This window comes from Cynocephalus volans, chromosome X (genome assembly GCF_027409185.1).
Source record: "Cynocephalus volans isolate mCynVol1 chromosome X, mCynVol1.pri, whole genome shotgun sequence".
NCBI lineage: Eukaryota > Metazoa > Chordata > Mammalia > Dermoptera > Cynocephalidae > Cynocephalus > Cynocephalus volans.
The window spans coordinates 10,760,592-10,775,817 of NC_084478.1; the positions used below are offsets into that span (position 1 = coordinate 10,760,592).

Genomic DNA, 15,226 nt, shown 5'->3' on the forward strand with positions numbered 1-15,226 from the left:
AGCTTATTCTAAACTTTCATTCATCTTGGAGTTGGTTGTGTTTCTTGATGCGGACCTGAATTATACCAGTACTTTCCCTGCCTCTGAATTTTGACAGTGTGTGTATAGAAGATATTCGCCTCCAGATTTCAGCAAGTAAAAAGCTTCAGAGAAAGGAATAGATTTGCAGATTGGAGCAGAAGAGGAGAATACGAGAATAAGCTTTAGACACGCCCTGAGACACCAAATGAATATGTTTTATTTCAAATGAGTCGATGATGAAAATAATATTATGTGTAGGTACCAAATTTCTTCAAAAAAGCTATTGGCAGCCTTTCCAAAATGTAAAAGACCTCCATTCAGATCTCTGATTTTGAACATTTGGACATAACCATGTGTCTCTCTTGATTCAGACATTTTGTTAAACATGCCTCACACAAACAAGCTGGCACTTATGACTGAGAGGGTGGCAGTTATGATTCCTAGTGGAAACACATAGGTGCAGCGTTTCTTTTTCAGCATTTCTTTCCCTACCGGAAAGTCACGTGGAAAGTCAAGGGTGGTTTGGCCGCAAAAGTCCATGGCAAAATTCCAGGTCACTGAACTAACCGTAAAAACAGAGCTAACGAAAAGAAAGAAGGCGGAGATGTTGTAACAGGACTGGATAAAATATTGGTTCGGGTCCTGGGTGCGGCTGAACCAAAAGGCTGTGGAGCTGAACAGCAGGACTGTTGCCTTTATCATAATAGCCAACAATATCAGGGTCCGCCCATACTCAATTTCACTTGAAATGATCCAGTTCGAGCTGAGAGTGCTGTGCACATGCACATCAGTTACTGAACCAGAGATGTTAAGTATTTGAATATAAAAAGCATCCCAAAGTCCAATGAACACAACGGGAACAACCTTGTTGTTGAATTCCCATATGCGCCAGGATCTGCTTTTTGCAAGGATTATACCGAAAACCCATGACGCAAAGCTGAAAAGGAGGCCAATCAGTTTGTAGTGCAGCTGCTTCATCTCAGAGACTGAAGAGGAGGTAGAGTCATCATGAAGTCAAGCCAGGAACACCCAGGAGGGAAAAAAAAATAGATTGCATCAGCCACGGTTTAGAGCGCTAAATATTTGTGTCATCCTTCTTGTCTGAAAGTGTATTTAAGTATTCTAACACGTATTGGCCTTCAAATGGTGTTCTAAATATTTTAGATAACAATAAAACAATCCATGACCATGGTGGCAGTATCAATTTGTAAGACAGTTTTTGGAGTACAATATTACAACATCTTTCAAAATTTGAAATGTTCATATTTCTTATTCAGCAGTTCCAATTCCAGGACTTAGTACTAAGATATGTATACGTTTGCAAAAACAAATGTAAGCAGATATTAGTTGCAGCACCATTTGCAATAGGGAAAAATTGGAAATAACAAATGTCCATGAGTAGAGGAAAGCCTAAATAAACGATGGGACATGCAAGATTACAGTGGAATATTACACGGCTATCGCCAAGAATGTGTTAATCTATATGAACTGTCTGAAGAAACCTTTGTATTATATCAACAAAGAAAAACAATAACACATAAGGTATGACCATTTGTGACAAAAGAAAACACATCTGATTTTTTTGATCTATACAAATAGATATGGATGTGCTTTTTTTTAGAAATTTAGAAGATGCATACAAAATGTGTAATTCTAGGGAGATCATTTGGGTAGTGTGACAACTTTCATTCTTATTTGCATATTTCTCTATAATTTGTATGTTTTTAAGGAAAGGCATACATAGTTTTATAATTAAAAATGGAATGAACATGACCTTGGCGATCTACATGTTAAGCACAACAAACCACGCCTGTTTACATTTCTTACCCATCACTTGCTCACAATTTCACTTTTAGATATTGGCTTCTTTGGGGTGCAGCTTTTTTTTTTTTTTGTGGCTGGTCACAGGCATCTGAACCCTTGACCTTTATCAACACCAGGCTCTAACCAACTGAGCCTGCCGGCCAGCCTGCAACTTTAGAATATCTGGATGTATTTTACATAAAGCAAATATCTTCTATGAAGCAAAATTTACATCGTGAACCAACTTATTTGGATCTCCAGTCTTTTGGAATTGTTGGCAATAAGTGGCAAGGACAATCAGGAGATTACAACCCTGGAGCTTCCCCATGTTGCTCTGCAGAAAGGAGTGGAGTGAGATCTGCTCAGTCACCAGGTGTGTGGAGAATGTAGGCAGCTGCCCATGCGGAAGACTTCAGGGGCTTCCAAACTGTATCTCCTTGCTGGGAAGCCTGATATTTTAACACCGTATTCCACTGTCCCCCAGTCTCCTTTCTAATTGCATGAAGGCAGCAGTTTTACCTCTCAGGAAGTCACGCTAGCACAGTGGGTTTGGGCTTGACTGCAGGGTTACTAACTCTCTATCTAGGAGGACTTCCTTGCCAGTGGAAGTCTGCGGGAGTGACCACAGGATCAGTGAGCTTTGACGGAGGGTATCAGGATGGGGATGTGGTGGTCTGCAGCAAAATGTGCCAGCTCAGGGACGCTATGGTGCTGTCCATGTGGAAAGCAGTGGGGTGGGTGTGGATATGTTTTTCCTGAAGACCAAATTTGAGAGACTCATATACCTTATTTACAATGTTTACCCTTGAGCCTTGTACAAGAATTCACACATTCAGAAGATTAGTAAATAGTCTTCATAGCAGTAGGAAATTTTGAACCGTGAGGAAAAATGTCCCCAAAGAAAGAAATGAGCCCTCTGTAGTGAAAGAGGGACTGTTAGGGAGAGTTCGGGCTCTGAACACCAGCCAACAAATCCCTGGCTCTCACAAGATGTTGCTTCTATGCTTGCCCTGTGCTTTGTATAGATCAGGCCCCATTCTAAACACTTTCTGAGTTCTAGTACCTTCAGTTCTCATGACAGCCCACTGATACATGTACAATTGTGATCCCCATTTTATAGACGAGGGAGCTGAGCCCAGATGAACATGGCAAAGCTAGACTCCCAAGTCCTCGCTGGCAGACGCAGTGCTTTCTGGCCCTCTGCATAGTGGATGGCATTTATTCACATCAAAAGAGTATCACAAAATAGAGAAATCACATGTCAATTGTAATAAGAGCCATCTGTGGCCTTCTCTGTGTCCTGTAAAAAGATAAAAGTGAGCCTCAAATGATAGCAGCATATGAGAAAGTGCAAATGCACACTTGCCTCCTTGTCTCCTCTATCCATTTGACTGAAGACCTTTTAAAAACTAGTACATTTATTTAAAATAATCATCACTATAATGAATATATATGCACATATATAAATGTTAGTGAGGATGCGGAGTTTGCTGTGCACTGCTGGTGGGAATGTGAGATGGTGCAGCTGCTGTGGTGAACAGTCCAGCAATTCCTCAAAGGCTGAAACCTAGAGGCAGCACATGACCCAGCAACCGCACTGCTGGTGCACAGCACAGAGAACTGCAGTCGGCCCCGAGCAGCTGTGTGCACCCCCGTGCTCACTGCACTATTCACAATAGCCAAAATGTGGGACCAACCAAATGCCCATCGATGTATGACTGGCTAACCAAAAGCGGTCGATACATACATGTGATGGAGTGTTCCTTGGCCTTACAAGGAAGGAGATTCTGACCACGCTACAACGAGGATGAACCTTGAGGACATTATGCTGAGTGAGATGAGCCAGGCACAAAAGGACAAATATTGTCTGATTGCACCCATATGAGGTACCCATGGGAGTCAGATCTATGGAGCCAGTAAGTTGAATGGGTGTTGCCAGGGACTGTAGGAGGCAGGAATTGGGGACAGAGTTTCAGCTGGGGAAGATGAAAAAGTTCTGGAGGTGATGGAGGTGATGGTTGCACAGCCACTAAATGTACTTAATGTCACTGATGTGTACACCTAAACATGGGTAAGATGGTAAGTTCTGTGTTATGTATGTTTTCCACAATAGAAAGTATCACACAAAAGCAGATACTATATAAAGAGAGAAGATGCATTCAAGTTTAGAGGAATGACACCCTGTGGTTGGCGATACTATCACTGTGTTTCTCAGACACGAAGCAACCATAGACTTTCCCACACTCACACTCAGTCGCATGACTGCTGTCATGTAAAGTGAGCAGTGATGATGGAGATGACACTACCCAGAGCTGTGAGTTATCATTTACATTCCTAGTGACACTCAGGCGGCCTCAGTTAAAAACGCCAAGAGCACAGAGTCTAGAAGATCATGCTGGAAATGTGATGATGGTCATTTAAAGCAAAATCCAGGTGGCCTGGGCTCACCTCTTTTTGTGGGACGATCCAGTGAAGACCATGAACTTCTTCTCAGAGACGGTGAGATGATTAATCTAAAGTGACTCCCGGGAAGTCTCAAGGATCTCCTTAACTGGGACAAAATGATAAACTGTGATGGTCTTTCCCACCAAATAAGAAAAGTGAGGAGGTGGGCTTCTCAGAAGTACAAATGGCAGTAACTCTCCAGTTGTCACGGAAGCAAATGCAAACATTCTCATGTCGCCATGACCACCAGGGCTGGTGTGGGCATGTTACAATAAAGACACATAAAAAGTGCAGAGTCGTCTGATATCCCCTTGAATTTGAGAAGTCTTTCTAGAACAGAATAATTATTTTTATTATTGTTGTTATTATTATTATTTTTAGGTCCTGGATCAAAAGGTCATTGCAATTTGTGAGTCATAAGTTGGAAAACCATAGGAAGACCCACACTGGATTGAAAGATGTTCTGTGACAGGAGCCGGAGGTCATTGCTAGAGAAGTCAGGGTCACCTGGCACGCACCTTCCTTAGGTTTTCTTAAACAAGGAACCAGGGTTAGATATTGACGGTCTGAAACTCATAATGCACTCGTGTGATTTTGTTTCCTTTTGGTTGCAATGATAGATCCCATTCTTCCCCCTCTGTATTTAACTTTCAATATTGTGGTCATCTGATGATGCTTAACGGTGTAGATATATACAGTTTTAATTTAATACGTACTGTGGCCAAAATTCCAGAAACTCACACACTAAGCACGGAGTCAAAGTAAACTGGAATAAAAGTGGGCAGAGAGGAGAGAAAAGGGCAGATGGGAGATAACAAAGAGAGAGAAACCTGCAGTTTGTGTTTTTATTTTTATATTTTATTCCTTTTTCTTTTAGATTATACTTAGGGTAAAATTTACAAAGAATAAAATATACAAATCTGCAGTGCACAGGTCGATGAATTTTCACATGGGCATACACCCCTGTCACCTCCTCTCAGATCAAGATACGGGGTATTCCTGTCTCCTAAAAACTTCCCTCCTGCTTCTTGCCAGTCCATAGCCACCACTTCCTGCCCTCACCCAGGTCTAACCACTATCCTGACTCCTCTTCTCACCAATTACTTCTGCATGTTTTTGAACATCATATAAATGGAAGTACGTGGATTGTATCTTTGGTGTCTGGTTTCTTTCACTCAACATAACGCTTTTGAATTTCATCTGTACTGTTGAGTGTAGCATCACCCGGCTCACTGGTACCATCGCACAGCATTCTGTGCTCTGCATGGCCCAATCTGTGCGTTCGTCCTTCTGTTGAAAAACACTGGGATGTCTCTGGTTTGGTGCTATGGCAGGGAGGAATTTTTTGGTATTTTAAAAATAAGCCATATGCTTTCTTCTTAGTCCGGTGTTGACAATCAAAGGTTGGAAGATTGTGCTTCGCAGAAATAGATTTCTGAATGGACTGCGGCAAAGTGGGAGTCTAGCTGGGCTTTTGACATTTCATGGAGAAACCACACACAACATTGCCGCTTCCCCTGGTTTTCTCTGTTGGGGTAGCCTTCCTCTTAGAAGAGGAAACAAGAGAACTCTAGGAAAGGCAGAGAGATGGACTCTTTTAGGCTAAAATATCGTTTGCCCTACGCTTCCAGAGGAAGAACCCAAGAGGGCCACAGCCCTTAGATTAGAAGGACCACAGTCCTTAGATCAGGCTGTAGGTTAGTAGGATCTTTATCTTAGTAGGGCAACAGTCCTTAGCTGTTAGAAGGGCCAAAGCCCTTTCGTTTAGGCTGGAGCATAGTAGGACCACAGTCCTTAGTTTTAGCAAGGCCAAAGCCTTGTAGTTTGAGGAATAACCTAACCTTTTAGTATTGCACATAGAAATGCTAAGCTTGGGAAAAAAAAAAAAAAAAAAAAAAAAAAAAAAACGGAAAACTTGCACAGGACTGAAAAGTCTCTGGTGTGGATATGAAAATCGTAACAAAGCAAAAGTGCTTGCTCTAAGGCCAAGATGCCCTTGGTGCAGCTAAACCTACTTATGAAAGAGTATGTGAGTTAAATGCTTCAAGGCTACTCTCCCAATTAGCGGTTGGTTCCACATCTCACCTTCCTAGGGAACTAAGTGTTGCAATAACAATTATCTCATTGGTTCTTTTGCATGTCACATAGCTCAGTTTTATGATTCCTTTGATGGTAAATTGCTTAAACCGTTTTTAAGTTGCACCTGCTTTAATGTAAATTATGTAGCCAGTTTGTTTATGTTTTCTCTGTGACTGATTAACCGCCTGTGTTCTTTTCTGTAACTTTCTTGGCTAGACAACAAAAAGCGAGAAAAAACCTAGTTTGGTTTATTTATTTATTTTTTTTCCAAGGAATGCTTCTGTCTTGAAGAAGTCATCTCCTGGAATTAACCCATTCTGGGCCTCTCATTTGCTCAGGAAAGATGGGCTTTGAGTAATACTTTGGGTCTCCGTCTCCGTCACCCTGGGTACAGGTGACGCTGGTAATGTCGCCGAGAACCGATAAGGCCTCTGCGTGTGAAGACCAGGACTTTCATCTCAGCTCCACCTCCGACTGGTGACAAGTCACTTAGAATCTCTACATTTTATACCTTCTTGTAAAGGACAGGGGACACCTGCCCTGTGTTCTGTTCCCCACCACAGGAATATGATACTTCCCAGCACACAGGCCAATCTGGTCCCTTCCCCGGGGCTGCCAACGGGTTGCCCACGATGTGGAAGGTGGAAGCTGTTCACGAAGCACAAAGCACTCAGCTCATTGGGTATGAGGGTGACGGTCACCTCCTGATGTTTCCTCAGAGTCTGGTGTGGGACTGAGAATGAGATTGTGGGGGAGGAAGGGGTCGCCAACTCCAAGCTGGGCCCGCCCCTCACTGGCTCCTTTCAACTGTCACCTCCAGGCCTGTACAGCAAGGCAAATCATAACTAAAGCCAAAATGTTCCATTATTTTAGTTATTATGTTAGTTATACTAAATCTCCATTTACAACATTAGAGCTAGCGCTCAGACCCTTCAAACCCATTGTACAGACTCGGTCACCAGACCCCCCACATGCAGGTCCATGCTAGCTAATTGGGAAAGATTCCAGATACCACGAGCTGTTGGCAGATGACATGAGCTCAGTCCTCAGCTTCCTCAGCAGCAGCAGGTTACTGGCCTGGTAGCTGACAGGTCTGGCGGTGGCGGTGGCCTTGCGGAGGGTCCCGGGGGCACTAGCAGCAGCAGCCTCCAACAGAAGCAGTGGCCGCCCCATGGCACCCGCCCCAGGGCATCCCGGGGCTGGGAGGTGGCCTGGATCAGAGCCACTCATCCTTTATACTTAAGTCCATCACCCAGGACACCTGGGTGCACAAGCACAATTACACTAGACAATAACCAAGGAACACTGAGAACACGTGCCTATTTATATCAAACCCTCAGCAAGATTCTGAACAACTGAGGGGCCCTGACCATTTTCCTATATTTTCCCAATAAGCCCGAATGCCATACAGCACCCTCGCAGCTCCCAGATACCTTAGAAGGCTCTCTAGTGGCGAGAAAGAATGAAAGAAATGCCACCAGCCCTTCCAGCACTCTTTGGTGTGTGTTGTGCCGACAGGAAATAAACAGGACATACCCTCTTTGCTTTTTCTTGTAAATAATGGAGAAAAGAATCTTTAGTTCAGAAGGTCTTGAGACTTCGTTTTTCCTTTCTTCCTTTTACCCTGCTCTCCCAAAGCAAAGCAAGCCACGGTGTCTTGCTCTCTGTTGAGACCGAAGGCAGAAGAGGGTCAAGGGACCACTTCCCCCAACCTGAGAGAAGTCAACTTCCCCCTATGACCACCAGGTGGCAGACGGGGAGCTAGTTCAAGCGAGAGCTGCTCAGATTAGCCGTTCCTCATAAACCTGTCTTCAAGTTTCTGTTTTCCAAGTAGCATGTGATTTTGATTCACTTAAATTACACGAACCATTTGTCAAAGCTCCTTAATGTAAGGTTAGCCTTAATTAGACCTACTGTAGGGAAATACTTTGTTGGGGAAACGTGAGGTTTACCTAGGAACCATTTTAGAAGCCATTCTTGTAGTTACATGGAGAACACATGAGAATCTCTCCAAGACCAGCCCTGAAGGCCTGAGTGGGATTCAGACTCACCGTCCAGCTCCTTTCAAAGGGGAAGGAAGCCAAGAATTCTAACTAAATGCAAAAGGGTGTGATTCCCTTCTAGTTCCCAATGCTTGAGAGCTGAGGATATTGTACAAATTACAGTCACCAGGAGACGCACATTTACTAAAGAATGCTATCAAAATTTTACAAAATCTCCTAGCCATAAAAAAGGATGAACTTCTGCCATTTGCAGCAATATGGATGAGCTTGGAGAATATTAAGTTAAGTGAAATAAGCCAGGCAGAGAAAGAGAAATGCCACACATCCTCTCTCATAAGTGGAAGAAAAGAAAGAAAAAGAAAGAAAGAACACAGTAATACATTGAATTTTCCGGAGAGAACAGACCTAGGGTTGCTAGAGGTGGGAAAGGGGGAGGGGGAGGGAGTAAGACATAAATTGGGTAAGGGACACAAAGAATAATTATGAATTGTAATGATAAGCATGCAAACAATATTGATTCAATCTCCAAATATTGTATCAGATTGTGGGGGAGGAAGGGGTCGCCAACACCGAGCTGGGCCCGCCTCTCACTGGCACCTTTCAGCTCTCGCCTCCAGCTCAAATGCCATACACCACCCTTCCGGCTCCCAGATACCGTAGAAGGCTCTCTAGTGGGGAGAAAGAATGAAAGAAATGCCACCAGCCTTTCCAGCACCCTTTGGTGTGTGTTGCACCACCAGGTAGTACTCAGGACACACTCTCTTTGCTTTTTCCTTAAATAATGGAGTAAGTTGATAGTCAACTCTGTACTCCAGAAATATGTATAATCAATTATGTTTCAATTAAAAAATGAATTTAAAAAACTCTACAAAATCTCCATCAGAAAGGGGGAATTCCTTGCGCACAAATCAGAACACAAAGCCCAGAGGCAAAGGATTTGTTTGACGTTATATGAGCAAACCCACCCCGCTGGGTTCCTAGGCAGTGTTTGTGGAGCATGCATTCGTAGCTGATAGACTGACATTTCACAGGGGGAACCAATTTTAAAATGCTCTCCAAGACTTAAATAAATATTCTTTGAGAAGACGAACATTCCAGGTTTGCCTTTTGATCTCCCTTCTGTGGACTCAATAGGACCCTTCGGTGTGTGGAAATCTGAGATAAAAGTATGTCTAATGTTTAACCTACGAATCCCTTACTTTTTCAGCCATTTATTTATTCTTGATTGAGGCTTTTATACACCTGAAAAGCTGTGGGCAATCAAGCCGCACAAGTAGAAGGCATATGATATGTCCCCATAGCTTTTGGTTGAATGTTTGGTGGCACTTCTCACATGAAATACATTGATGTTCACTGAAGGACTTAATCGGCAAGAGAATGAGCTGAAGTTACCTGTCCCGCCAGGGCTGGCCTTAAGCATGATTTTGCAATGGAATCAGATAAGGACAATTGGGGGCTTAGAAGTTACCCTCAGAGCTAGTTAGGCCACCCATTAAGTTTGGGATAAAAAAGCTTTCCACAGCCCACAAAAGGCACACCTGATGAGTGGGGTCCTGGGAGCAGTGACCTAAATTTGTATAAACAAGACCTATACTCCTAGTAGAAGTTAAAAAACAAAACAAAACAAAACCATTGTAACCATTCCATTGATAATCACCAGAAGAGAGGAAGTATTTAACCCCTCCTCCCCACAGCTATGAATGCACAATGGAAAAAGTAACACTCTGCATGTGTTGAAAGTCTAAGAATACATTAGATTTGCCACACTCCCCAGCAATCCTACTCCAAGATATCTACCCAAGAGAAATGAAAACCTCTAGTCATGCATAAACCCAAATGCAAATGTATCGAGTCGCTTTATGGATAATTGCCCTGTACTGGAAACAACCCAATGCAAAGAAAACTACCTTAAGCTTTCCTTCAACTGCAAAAGTACACTTGAACAAAGGGAAAGACATCCCATGTTCTTGAATAGGAAGACTCAATATTATAAATATGTAAATGATCCCTAAGTTAATGTATAAACTTTGCATTATCCTAATGAAAATACTGAGAGTTTTGCGTTTTTTCCAGTCTGGAGTAAGGCAAGTTGATTATAAAGTTCATATGGAAAATAAGTAGAAACAAGTAAGTCCTCAGGGTGGGGAAGGAATAAGATCCCAAATAACATACATACTATTTTAAAATAAGTCTCTGTGATGCTTTTAGGTGTTCACTAGATTAAGAAATTCCTAGAGAACTGGTAAAGCGTTCTTTCTGGATGTGTCTGTCAAGATGTTTCCAGAGGAGATTGGCCTGTGAGTTGGTGAATTGAGCGGGGAAGATCTACCCTCAATGTGGGTGGGCACAGTCCAAGCAGGTGGAGACCCAGATAGAACAAGAAGGCAGAGGAAAGGTGAATTCTTTCTTTCTCCTGGAGCAGGGACATCCTCCTTCTCCTGCCCTTGGACATCAGAACTCTAGGCTCTTCAGCCTTTGGACTCCAGAACTTATACCAACGGCCCACTGGGTTATCAGAGCTTTGGCCTTGGACTGAGAGTTATACCGTCGCCTTCCCTGATTCTGAGGCTTTTGGACTTGAATCGAGTCACGCTACTGGGAACTCAGGGTCTCCAGCTTGCAGACAGCTTGTTGTGGGACTTCTCAGTCTCTGTAGTTACATGAGCCAATTCCCCTAATGAATCCCCTGTCATGTATTGATGTCTATATATCTATCTCTATCTATGTCTATCTGTTGCTCTGCCTCCCATGAATTTGTCACCCCTATTGCCTTGGAGATTACTGCAGGAGATTACTCAAGGCCCATCTCTTCTGAGCAGTGAGAAGCCCCAAAATGGAGTTAATCTCCCAGAACCCTCAAAATAGAGGCATTCCTTCCATTTGGGAAATTAACCACAAGTTGGGGTTCTCTTCCCACATTTATTCTCCAGACTAGGAAGTTACAGGAAGAGAACACAGGTGGGTTTTTTTCCAAGTACATTTAAACAAGGTTAACAATAGAAGCTAGTAACATTCAGTAAGACATCAAGGTGACATTCTATAATGCAATTAAGTCGATCCACTAACAAAAGCTTGATCTTAGCAAGGATTTTCTTCTACAGCAATTTCCCAGTATCTTTAAATATCAATCAGTAACCTGTCTGTCTTTGAGCCAGCAACCTTGCTGTGTTACAAATCTTTATCTTACAACAGAGACTAGACAGCCTGGAGAAAAATTCCTGTCCTTTGCAAGGTCAATATTTGAAACTGCATGGCTTTCGAAAACCAGGCCCTGTGAGGTACATTTGCTTTATGCATACTCCACATCTATCTATATATCCTATTGGTTCTATTTCCCTGGAGAACCCTGACAAATACAATCTCTACTCTGGTTTGAATGTCCCCACAAAACTCAGACTGAAGCTTGATCTCCAGTGTAACAGTGAAAAGAGGGTGTGAAATCTGACTATGATATTTAAAAGATGGTGCTTTAGGGAGGTGATTGGATTGTGAGGGCTCTATCCTTATGAATAGTTAATTTATTCATGGAGTAATGGGTTAATGGATAAGGGGTTTATAATAGGAGTGGCACTGTGAGGCTTCATAAGGAGACTAAGTGAGCATGTTTACACGCTCTTGCCCTCTTGCCATGTGATGCCTGGTGCCACCTCGGGGCTCTGCAGAGGCCCCACCAAAAAGAAGGCTCTCACCAGATATACCCCATCAGCCTTGGATGTCCCAGCCTCCAAAACTGTAAGAAATAAATTTCTTTTCTTTATAAGTTACCCAGTTTCAGGTATTCTGTTATAAGTGAAAGAAAATGAACTATTACAGTCCCTGAAATTTAAAGCAGGGTAGGACTGGTACATGAATATACAAATGCACTAAAGGAGTCAAATAGGATGTCCAGAAATGAGCCCAATATCTGGAAATGATAACATTTCCATTCAATATGGAAATGATAACATCTCAAATCATTGGAGAAAATATGGATTTTAAAATTAAGTGGAATTGTACAAAAGGAGAATCATTTCGAAAAAATAAAATTTGACCCAATACACTACATCAGGATAAATTGCAAATGAATACAGTAGGAATGGACCCATTCAAGAGCCAGGAAAAAAATGAACAAAGGCCTTTATAACATGTCAGTGGGAGAAATACACCTAAACTGTGACTCAAATACCAAAAGCAATAAAAGGAAGATTAATAAATTTAATGATAGGTAAACATTACCAATACATTTGCATAACAAAAATACCATAAGCAAAGTACAAAACCAAATGACAAATTAAGAAAGATATTTGGGACTGAGAGCACAAAGGGCAAATATCCATAACATATAAAGAGCTTCTAAAAATCAAGAATACCAACAAGTCAGTAGAGGAAGGGGCTAGAAACATAATTAGATACTGTGGCGGGCAGCTTGTGACATGGCCCCAGAGATCCCCACCTAACTCGTAGTCAATCCCCTGACCCCTTCCTGCGAAGTGTTGGCTGGACCTAGTGACTGGCTTCTATGAATAGGAAGTGGCAAAAGCCATGGGCTGTGACTTTTGTGGTTCAGTTTTACAAACATCATGACTTCCTTCTTCTTAGCACTCTCTCCGTTGCTGGCTGTCCCTGGCTGTCTCACTTACTTGCTCTGCCATGTTTTGAGAAGTTCTACGGACATAGGCCCATATGGTAAGGAATTGAAGGCTCTGGCCAGTAGCGTTTGAGGAACTAAGGAAATGAATCCCACCAACAGCAGTGTAAGCGAGCAGTGAAGTGGATCCTTCCCCACTGAGTTTTCAGATGAGACCACAGGCCCAGCTGGCATTTTAATTGCAGCTTTGTGAGACTCCATGAAGCAGAGGACCCGGCTAAGCTGTGCCCAAACTCCTGATCCACAGAAGCTTCGAGGTAATAAATGTGCATTGCTTGAGGCCACTTAGTGCTGCAGGAATCTGTTACATAGCAACAAACAACTGACAGACAATGCTGAGAAAAAAACAATAGCCAATAAACATTTGAAAGAGTACTCAGCCTCAGTAAAAAAAAAAAATGTCTTTGAAATAACCCAGAGATAGCCTTTCTCACCAATCATATTGAAGAAAAATTCAGTGTTTTTCAATGTATTCTTTGACAGGGCTGTGAGGAAGCAGACATTTTCATAGCTGGCTCATGGGAGTGCAAAATGGATCCCCCCTGTATTAGTCCATTTGTGTTGTTTATAACAGAATACATGGAACTGGGTGATTTATAAAGAAACAAAATTTATTGCTTACAGTTTCTGAGGCTAGGAAGTCCAAAGTGCATCTGGTGGTGGCAACAATGACTCTGCGGTCTCACATTGCAAGATGGTGGAAGCAGAGAGAGCAGAGAGAGAAAGACAGACTCTCCTCCTCTTTTAAAGCCCTCAGAACCAGGCCCCTGACCACCATTTTTAATCCATCCACTACTGCACAGTCCTGCAATCCAATCACCTCTTCAAGACTCCACCTTTCAATTACCGTAATAGGATTTCCCACACTCTTAACAGCCACAGTGGGGGCTAAGTTTCTAATACATAAAATGTGGGGGATACAATTCAAGCTTCAGTGAGTTTTGGAAGGACAAAATTCAATCCACTACACCCCCTATAGTGGAAGATTTAGCAATGTTTTTTAAAATTACAAATGTATTAACCCTTTGAAACAGCAGTCCTAGGAATCTATCCCAAAGATATACTGGCAAAAATACAAAAATATATATGCACAAAGTTATAATATGTACACACACACACACACACACACACACACACACACGTTTATACATACATAACTGATTGAATAAATCAGAGCCCATCCACACAATAGAATGCTTTGCAGCCATGAAAACAATAAGAAAGATGTTTACATTTAGACTGATCTCTAAGAATGTATTACCCAGTGAAAAAAGCAAAGTGCTAAGCTATATACACACTATGATAGCATTTTATAAGAGGTGGAATAAATGTGAACACATACCATTTTGCACATATGTGCAAAAGAAAATACTGAAAAATAAAATTAAAATGTTATCTACAGTGGGAGAGAATAGAATGGGGATGGGAACAGACGTTTATTTAGACTTTTTTCTGAATGAACCTGATTTTGTAAATTTGACTTTGAAATTATGTAAATATTTTACATATTCAAAAAGAAAACTATATAAAAAAGACAAAATAAATCCCTAAAAATAGAAAACAAGCTGAAAGGAATAAACTTAATTGCTTATCAAGCTGGTGATATAACCATACAAAGAAAAATTTTACACCAAATAACTTTTTTTTTTTTTTTTTGGTTTCAAAGTTGTTTACTATTTGGTGAAACAATTTTTTTTAATTGTCAGTCATAAAGTGAAATATATATTAACATACATGTTAAATATTAATTAAATATGCATTGCTGCTACGTGAAAACATTTTATGGTCTGTAGGAAAATGTAATTCCTGAGATTATTGTTGACTTTTACCAATAGTTTTCCTCACTGTCAAAACATCCTTCCTTAAGTGACTTGGGAGTGTGGATTGAGGTTATGATGTTCAATTTTAGACCAATTTTCTAAGTCTCCTAAATGAGTAAATAGGCTCTATCTTCTAAAAAAGGTAGAAAAATAACCACGGTGTGCTGAATTTTTTTCCCCAAGGTATATCATATGGAAAAACGTAGACTAAACACAAAATAAGTTTTTTCTGAATGACTTTAAATCACCCACAAGAACATACACTTTCCAGTTAATCAGTCCTTGACATACAAGTACGGCAGTCCAGCTATTGTTTTTCATCTATTAAGATATTCTCTGCTAAGTAATTATGTATCTTGAAAAGTAAATTGCTTAAAATTACATTCAATTTGTTTCTCTAAACCATCACATTCTGACATTCACAAAGC

At 41.5% G+C, this 15,226-nt stretch overlaps 1 protein-coding gene across 1 annotated transcript in view; it reads right to left on the reverse strand.

Moving 5' to 3' along the window:
- LOC134367164 (G-protein coupled receptor 143-like) overlaps nt 1-15,226 on the reverse strand; it is a 248,805-nt gene that overhangs the window by 67,033 nt on the left and 166,546 nt on the right. The window lies entirely within an intron of this gene.